The sequence below is a fragment of the Sceloporus undulatus genome, chromosome 11 (assembly GCF_019175285.1).
Source record: "Sceloporus undulatus isolate JIND9_A2432 ecotype Alabama chromosome 11, SceUnd_v1.1, whole genome shotgun sequence".
NCBI lineage: Eukaryota > Metazoa > Chordata > Lepidosauria > Squamata > Phrynosomatidae > Sceloporus > Sceloporus undulatus.
This window is the reverse complement of record NC_056532.1, coordinates 4,554,633-4,561,555: the sequence shown is the minus strand read 5'-3', so window position 1 is coordinate 4,561,555 and position 6,923 is coordinate 4,554,633. Positions and strand designations below refer to the sequence as shown.

The window sequence follows — 6,923 nt, the reverse complement described above, 5'->3', positions numbered from 1 at the left end:
TTCCTGAATGGGGTTTCCAAACGTTGGGAAACCTATATTTTGGGGGGGCCAGGGAATGAATAATGACAAATATTCTTTCATCCCCAGAAGAACGGAGCATGTAAGCATGCCTCCTTTTCCAGCAGCTGCCTGTTGATAAGGACGCGGGAGGTTATTGTCCCCTCTGTTTTCTTCCCCCGGTGTTTTGTGGATGATGTCTCCTGAGGGAATACGCCGTTTCATTTATCTGCTGAAGCAGCTGTAGGTTGAAGGACGGCGGAGAAATAACTTGCAGGGATCAAGGTGTCTTTTTTTAACCACCCCTCCCTCCGGGTCTCCATGGTGGGTCCATGTCTTGCAAGAGATTGGCATGTTTCTGCTGAGAGGGAGAGAAAAAGGCTGTTGCCACCCCTGCAGGAAGCCTCCATATCCAAAGGCATGGAAATACTGAACACTTTAAAAAAGGAGATGTTGCTTTGGAAAGCGATGGCTGCTGGGCCCCAGTTCACTGGGGCAGGGAATCCATCCCAGATTTTATCGACATCCAAGGTGTTGATGTTGCATTTTGGTCAAGGAATAGCCCTGCGGCTGCAGCAGAGAATGTGCAACTCCTAGCTTTTTATCCAGCCGGTCCTTTGGCATCTAAACTGGATTTCAACGGAGAGAAGTTATATTGCTTCCTTTCAAAATTGTTTTTCTCCCCCTTTCTCTAAAAGCCTGGTTTGGTCTTTAATTGCATTTGGTTTTATTTGAATAGCGCCGGTGTTCTCCAGCTTGAGTGCCATTCGGGGGCAGGAAGATGGCATATAACTTTGAGAAACAAACAAGGAAGAATACCATCGCTTCTAGGAAGATGTATTGCACTCTGGGGGATTATAACAACGGCCGATCTCATCCCAGACAGTTACAAAAGGAGTCAATTTATCTGCCTGATCTTCCACAACTCCTATTCTTCTTCTCTCGGCTTTATCTGTCCGTTCCAGCAGTTTCGAACACCTTAATGAGACTGTCGGTTATGGAGGGGCTTCGGTCAAGCTGCTGCTGTCTGACTCAAGAAAAGTATGCTGACCAAGGGATTCTGGGAGTTCTCACCAGAAAAGGAACTTTCCCAAGCTCTTTATTGCTCTGTTGGCATGGGGGCCATTGGCCCACCATTGCTTAGCTTGCCAGAGATGAGGAAGATACAGCTGGCAATGCAGGGCAAAACAGGGGTGAATATAGGATGACACCAAGTCCAGACTTTGGCTGCACCCACACTGTTGAACGGATGCAATTCGACAATGCTTTAATAGTCATGGCTCTATGCTGTGGAATCCTGGGATTTGTAGTTTGTTGTGGCTGCAGACAAAGAAGTCTAAATGTAATCACACAAAACTCCAGAACTGCAACTTTTACCATATCCTACCCTGCTTACTTTCCAAGACCAGAGAGAATCCGGTGCCTTTGGGGTATTTAGGTGTGCGCAAATGTGCCTTAAGTCACCCATCAGCTTATGGTGACCCCATGGATCTCATTGGGAAGGAATCTCACAGATGTTTTTGCCTATCCCTTCCTCTGAAATAGAGCCTCAAGTACCTTGGATGTCTCCCATCGAAGTACTAACCAGGCCTGACTCTTCTTAGCACCCACGATCAGATGGGAAATGTGGTGCCTTTGGAGGCATTGCGATGTCTGCCTTTATGTTCCTTGTTGACTCCTGGCGGATTTTTCCTAGGGTTTTCTTAGGTAAGGACTGCTCACAGATGGTTTGGCCAGTTCCTTCCTCTGAAGTATGGTCTGCAAGCCCTAGTATCCCTCGGTGGTTTCCCATCCAAGTCCTAACCAGGGCTGGCCAGGCTTAGTTTCCAAGATTACATGAGATCTGGTGCCTTATGTGTGTATGCATGCATATATATCCCTTCAAGTTGTGTGTTGATTTATGTCAACTCCATGAACCCCATGGGGTTTTCTTAGGCAAGGAATACGTACAGATGATTTTGCCAGTTCCTCTCAAATGGAGCCTAGGGCAGCTGGTATTGCTTGGCGGTCTCTCATCCAAGTATTAACCAGGGCTGACACTGTTTAGCTTCAGAAGGGAATCCGATGCCTGGAGGTTAGTTAGGCTGTCCAAGGTACTAAGTTAGCTTTACTAAACAGGTCCAGCATCCAGGTTAGAACAGAATGGCTGCCCCAATGACATGGGAGCCACTAGATGCCACCAAAATCCACGTCTTCAAGAAAAGATTGTGGTTTCTGTTTCCTTGTAATGCCACCAATTCTGGTCCCTCTTTCTTCTTCCTCCTCCTCCTCTCCAGCCTTAGCACTTTTGCAATGAAATTTTGAGCTCTCTCAAATCCCGTATCGGGGCTTTTTATCCCTTACAATCTGAGCACGAAGAGAAGACCGAAGAGGAAAAACCTCTTGCATTCAGAGCCACCCATTCATATAATTTGGGATGCGCTGATGCTAATTTCCTTTAATTGCTGCTTGTTGCGGTTTTGCTTGGCAGGGTTCCCAGAATGCAATGCGACCCCCCTCCCTCCTCTAAACAAACCCAATTTTAATTAACAAAAAATATATATGTAGAAGTGACAGGGTGGTTTTTAGTTTTTTTATGAACCATTAGTGAATTGGATATCGAGATCCCGAAATATCTCCACTGAAAAGAAGGGGGAAGCGTTGCGGCTTCTTCTGGAAATGAAGGTGCAGCATCCAGACGGTTCAGAAGAGAAGGTGAACTATTGGGGCCAAGTCTCAGGAGAGGAGACCCATGGCCTTTCAGTACGGAGGCGGATGGGAATGAATCAGGCAAGAACCACCACCAGATTTCTCAATGAGGAAGCAAGCACTGCCATCAGGATCATCCATGTGGGCCAGATCCAGACCTTCAGTGGGGCTGATATGGAGACCAGGTGGTCTCTATATGGACATGTTGATATCAGGTGGGTCTTATAGGGATATATTAATGTCAAGCGGTGCAGATATGGGCCAGATACAGATGGACATCATTGAAAGTTTGTCACATGGAAGAAGGAGCAAGCTTGTTTTCTGCAACTCCAGAGACTAGGATACAGAACAATGGATGCAAACCACAGGAACTCTATCTCGCTTGGAATATTGGGTCCATTTCTCAGCGCTAGAATTCAAAAGGGATGTTGACAAGATGGATCATGTCCAAAGAAGAATGATCACAATGGGGAAAGCTCTGGAAACCACAAAGCCCTCTGAGGAGAGACTTAGAGAGCTGGATATGTTTAGCTTGGAGAAGAGAAGGGTAAGGGGTGACATGAGAGCCATGTGGAAATCTCTGAAAGGACATCATGTTGAGGATGGAGCAAGCTTGTTTTCCTGGACACGGAGCAATGGATGGAAATGAAAAGAAAAGCGATTCTACCTAAAGATTAGGAAGACCTTCCTAAGAGCTGTTCAACAGTGGAAGGTGCTGCTGCCTCAGAGCTTGGTGGAATCTCCTTCTTTGGAGGTTTTTGAACAGAGACTGAATGGTCTGGACACTGACAGTCACACACTGATGCTAGGACTGGCTTTCCCATAGGGCAAAGGCCTTTCTCTTTCAAGTCCATTCTGCCCAAAGGAGGCAATGCCAGCTCTCAAACTGAGCTCATCTGAACATGTCTCAAGACTCTAATGGAGCAGCCAAGTGCTCCTGGCAACCTGCTCAAGGTTACCCACTGGACCTCCTTTCAAATCATGTCCAGCTTATGGAGACTAGTCTAAGGTGACCCTGGCATGAGATGTTCTTGGCAAGATTTCTTGAGGGGGGGGGTTATCTTTGCCTACTTCTGAGGCTGAGAGAGTGGAACTTGCCCAAAGTCTTTTGGTGGGTTTCCAAATTTCCATGGCCAAGGGGGCATTTCAGCCTTGGTCTCCCAGTGTCCCAGTCCAAAACCCAAACCTGCCGGACTGCATTTGAAACCAGATCAGCATGGACAGCAGTTTGCAAACTTGAGACCTCAGTTCTAGTTTCGTGGCTTCCATCCCTCCTCCTGTTTGCTTTTGTCTGCCAACTACAAGTTTAATATGCTTCCACACTTTTTTGTGATGCTGCCCTTGAGACGACTGCATGACCAAACCCTGTAATCTTTTCCAAAGCTTCTTATAAATCCCAGCCAAATAAATCTCCACTGCTCCTGACAGGAAGAACCCCAGCGGTCGATCAGAAGGGTTGGGGAAAGGCAAAAAGGAGCCACGGTTTTATCTGGTGGTTGATGGATGTTATGTTCTCACTTGAGTCGGTCGGGGCTGGGTTTTTTGGCTGCTGCAACTGAATGGAGTAGACTTGACTTTTGTGGAAACACCAGTCTTATTGCTAGCCCTGACTACAGTTGTTTGCCTTCAAGTCATTTCCAGCTTCTGGCAACCTTATAATCTATTATGGGGTTTTCTTCTGAGTGATTGCAAGAAGGGCGATTCCCCCTTTGCTCCAAAAGCACCCTGGGTTTCCTGGAGGGCATTGAGGGCCATAAAACAGGCACCTTTTTGGGCACTGTCCCCACCCCAATGTATGGGCTTTGGCCTGGGCTTGTTCCTCTCTTTCTCCCCCTCTCTCCTTGTTCCCAGACTTCACTAGGAAAGTATTTATTATGTGTCAGCGTGATAAATGAAAAGTCATATTTTACAGTGAATTATTCCAGGACCCCCTCTCTCCGCCTCCCCCGGCACAGCCTGGATCTATAGCCTTTGAGAGTTATTAACTGCATACTGCAGAGAGCTATAAAAACCTCATCTTTTTCCCCCCGGGTCGTGGCTCTCTGTCAGGGAAGATGCAGCCGGCGGCAAGGGAAAATACAGGCACAGGTTGTGTGGGGAAGGGGAAACAACAACAACAAGACCCAGCTAGTCATTGGTGTCTTCTGTTGGCCTCTTGCAGCTAGTGACGGACTCTTAAAGCTCACCAAAACCTGGAGTCACTGCTTCACTTACATGGGAACCCCCAACCTTCACTGTTGTGAAAGTGATGGAAGGAGGATAGAGGAGACAGAAATAAACTGGAGAGATTATTTATGGATTCATCACCAAAGCAGTGATTCCCAAATTTTGGGTGTTTTGGACGTCAAGCCTCATCCAGTTTGGTCAACAGTCAGGAATTCAGGGAGCTGAAGTCCAAAACATCTGGAGGACCAAAGTTTGGAACCCACTGAGCTAGAGTTATGGCTCCATAACTGCTCCCTATTCAATAAGATGCATTCACAATCATTTCACTGTTGCCATGATGGGAAAGCCCACCCAAGCCTTCCCTGGCCGGGGGGCTTGGAGGTGTCTCCTCTACAGCACCCAAAATCTGCAGCATTGGCTTTGATGAGGGAACTCTGTCATCATTGTTGCATTTGCTGATGCGGGAGATCGGGTCGTCCTTTCCAGAAACTTCCCTGGTTTCTCTTGTGCCATCAGTCCCCAAATGGAGCCTTTAAACAAAAGACCTTCCAAGAAAGGAAACTGAGGTCTTTGTTTTATCGCCCTTTGCTTTTGAGTCCTGAAGACTGGACAGGATGAAAGATGAGTGCTGGGTCTCCAGCTGCCAAGGGCTGTGTTTTGGGTGTGATCTTCAGCTGCAAGGCCAAGAATGCCACTTCCAGCCTAACAATTCGCAGTCTAGGGATGTTTGGGGGACCTTCAACCCCTGTTTCTGGTTTTTGTGGCCCTTTGTGCAGAATTCCAGGGGCAGAAAATTGGGGCTTGGGCCAATAGCCCACCCTCAGTTTAACCGGCGCCTGAGTCTTGGAAGGGTAGATGGATTTTTCATGGTCTGGAAAGGTTCTTTGTCAGAAGGAGAGAGGGAAGGTTGGCCAAGTTGCCATGCACACTCCTGGTAGCTTTCTGCCTCCTTCCTTTGCTTCTCCATCCCCTCGTTTTTCTCTTTTGAACGTTGCTATGGGGGCTCTACCTTGCGTCTTTCAAGGAAAAGCAATATTTGCCTTCTTGTCATTTCTTGGGGGCAGGGAAAGAGGAAAAGAGAGACATTTTTTTCCTGATGCATGTCCTCTGTTTCCTCCCCAGTACAAAGGAGAAGCCATCGCTCTTCCAGATCTGGAGACCACAAAAGGGTTGGCAAAGATTTACCCGGCATGTTGCTGCTATTGATTTACAGAGCTCACTTCCAGCAACTTCGAGGAGACCAGCGTTTTGTCAAAACAAAAAGCAACATCCAACATCTCAGCCATAAATCCAGGGCCAGAGAGGCAAAGAACACCCTCCTTCCCCCCGCAGAGGATCTGGTCTTGCACAAGGTAGACCCTCTCTCTTTATTTATCATGTATGAACAGAGCTATTTAAGTTGACAAGCTTGCCTCCGCTCGGCCCTGATATACCGGCGGCCATAAAAGAGCGGCTTGAGAAACTTTTTGCATTAGTCTGTCAGATGGAAAGTCAATTCTTGCAGGAGACCGATTCATCTTCGCCAACATCCATCGGTCACTGGTTTCCCTCCATAGTAATGTAACAGCAGCCCTTGACCGGACATACTGCCCAGTACTAATGCCCACAAATGTAAGTCTACTACAAAGACGTAAGATACCAACAGGGTTCGGATGATAATAATAATAATAATAATAATAATAATAATAATAATAATAATAATAGAGGTTGAGTCTCCCTTATCCAAAATGTATTTTAGATTTCTTTGGATTTTGGAATACCTGTATTTGAATGTATGTATATATTGAGATATCTATGGAGATGGGACCCAAACCTACACACACAATTCATATTTTTCCATACACGTCGTATACACAGAGCCTGAAGGTCATTTTATACAACGTTTTACATAATTTGCTGCATGGAACAAGGTTTGTGTACCCTGAACCGTTGGAACACAAAGATGGCACTATCTTAGCTCCCCTCATGAAACCAAGTTTTGGATTTTGGAGCCTATGGTATTAGATTTCCGGATAAGGGAGACTCGAGCTGCGCTTGGTTATATATAGGGCAATGGACAATATAGCTCAGAT

General features: G+C 46.5%; 1 long non-coding RNA gene across 2 annotated transcripts in view; it reads left to right on the top strand.

The window, feature by feature from the left end:
• Positions 1-6,923, top strand: part of LOC121917054 — a 69,072-nt gene that overhangs the window by 25,410 nt on the left and 36,739 nt on the right. For both annotated transcript variants that reach the window (XR_006100946.1, XR_006100947.1), the window contains one exon: positions 5,974-6,203. This is a non-coding gene — a long non-coding RNA (uncharacterized LOC121917054). The remainder of the gene's footprint in view (positions 1-5,973; positions 6,204-6,923) is intronic.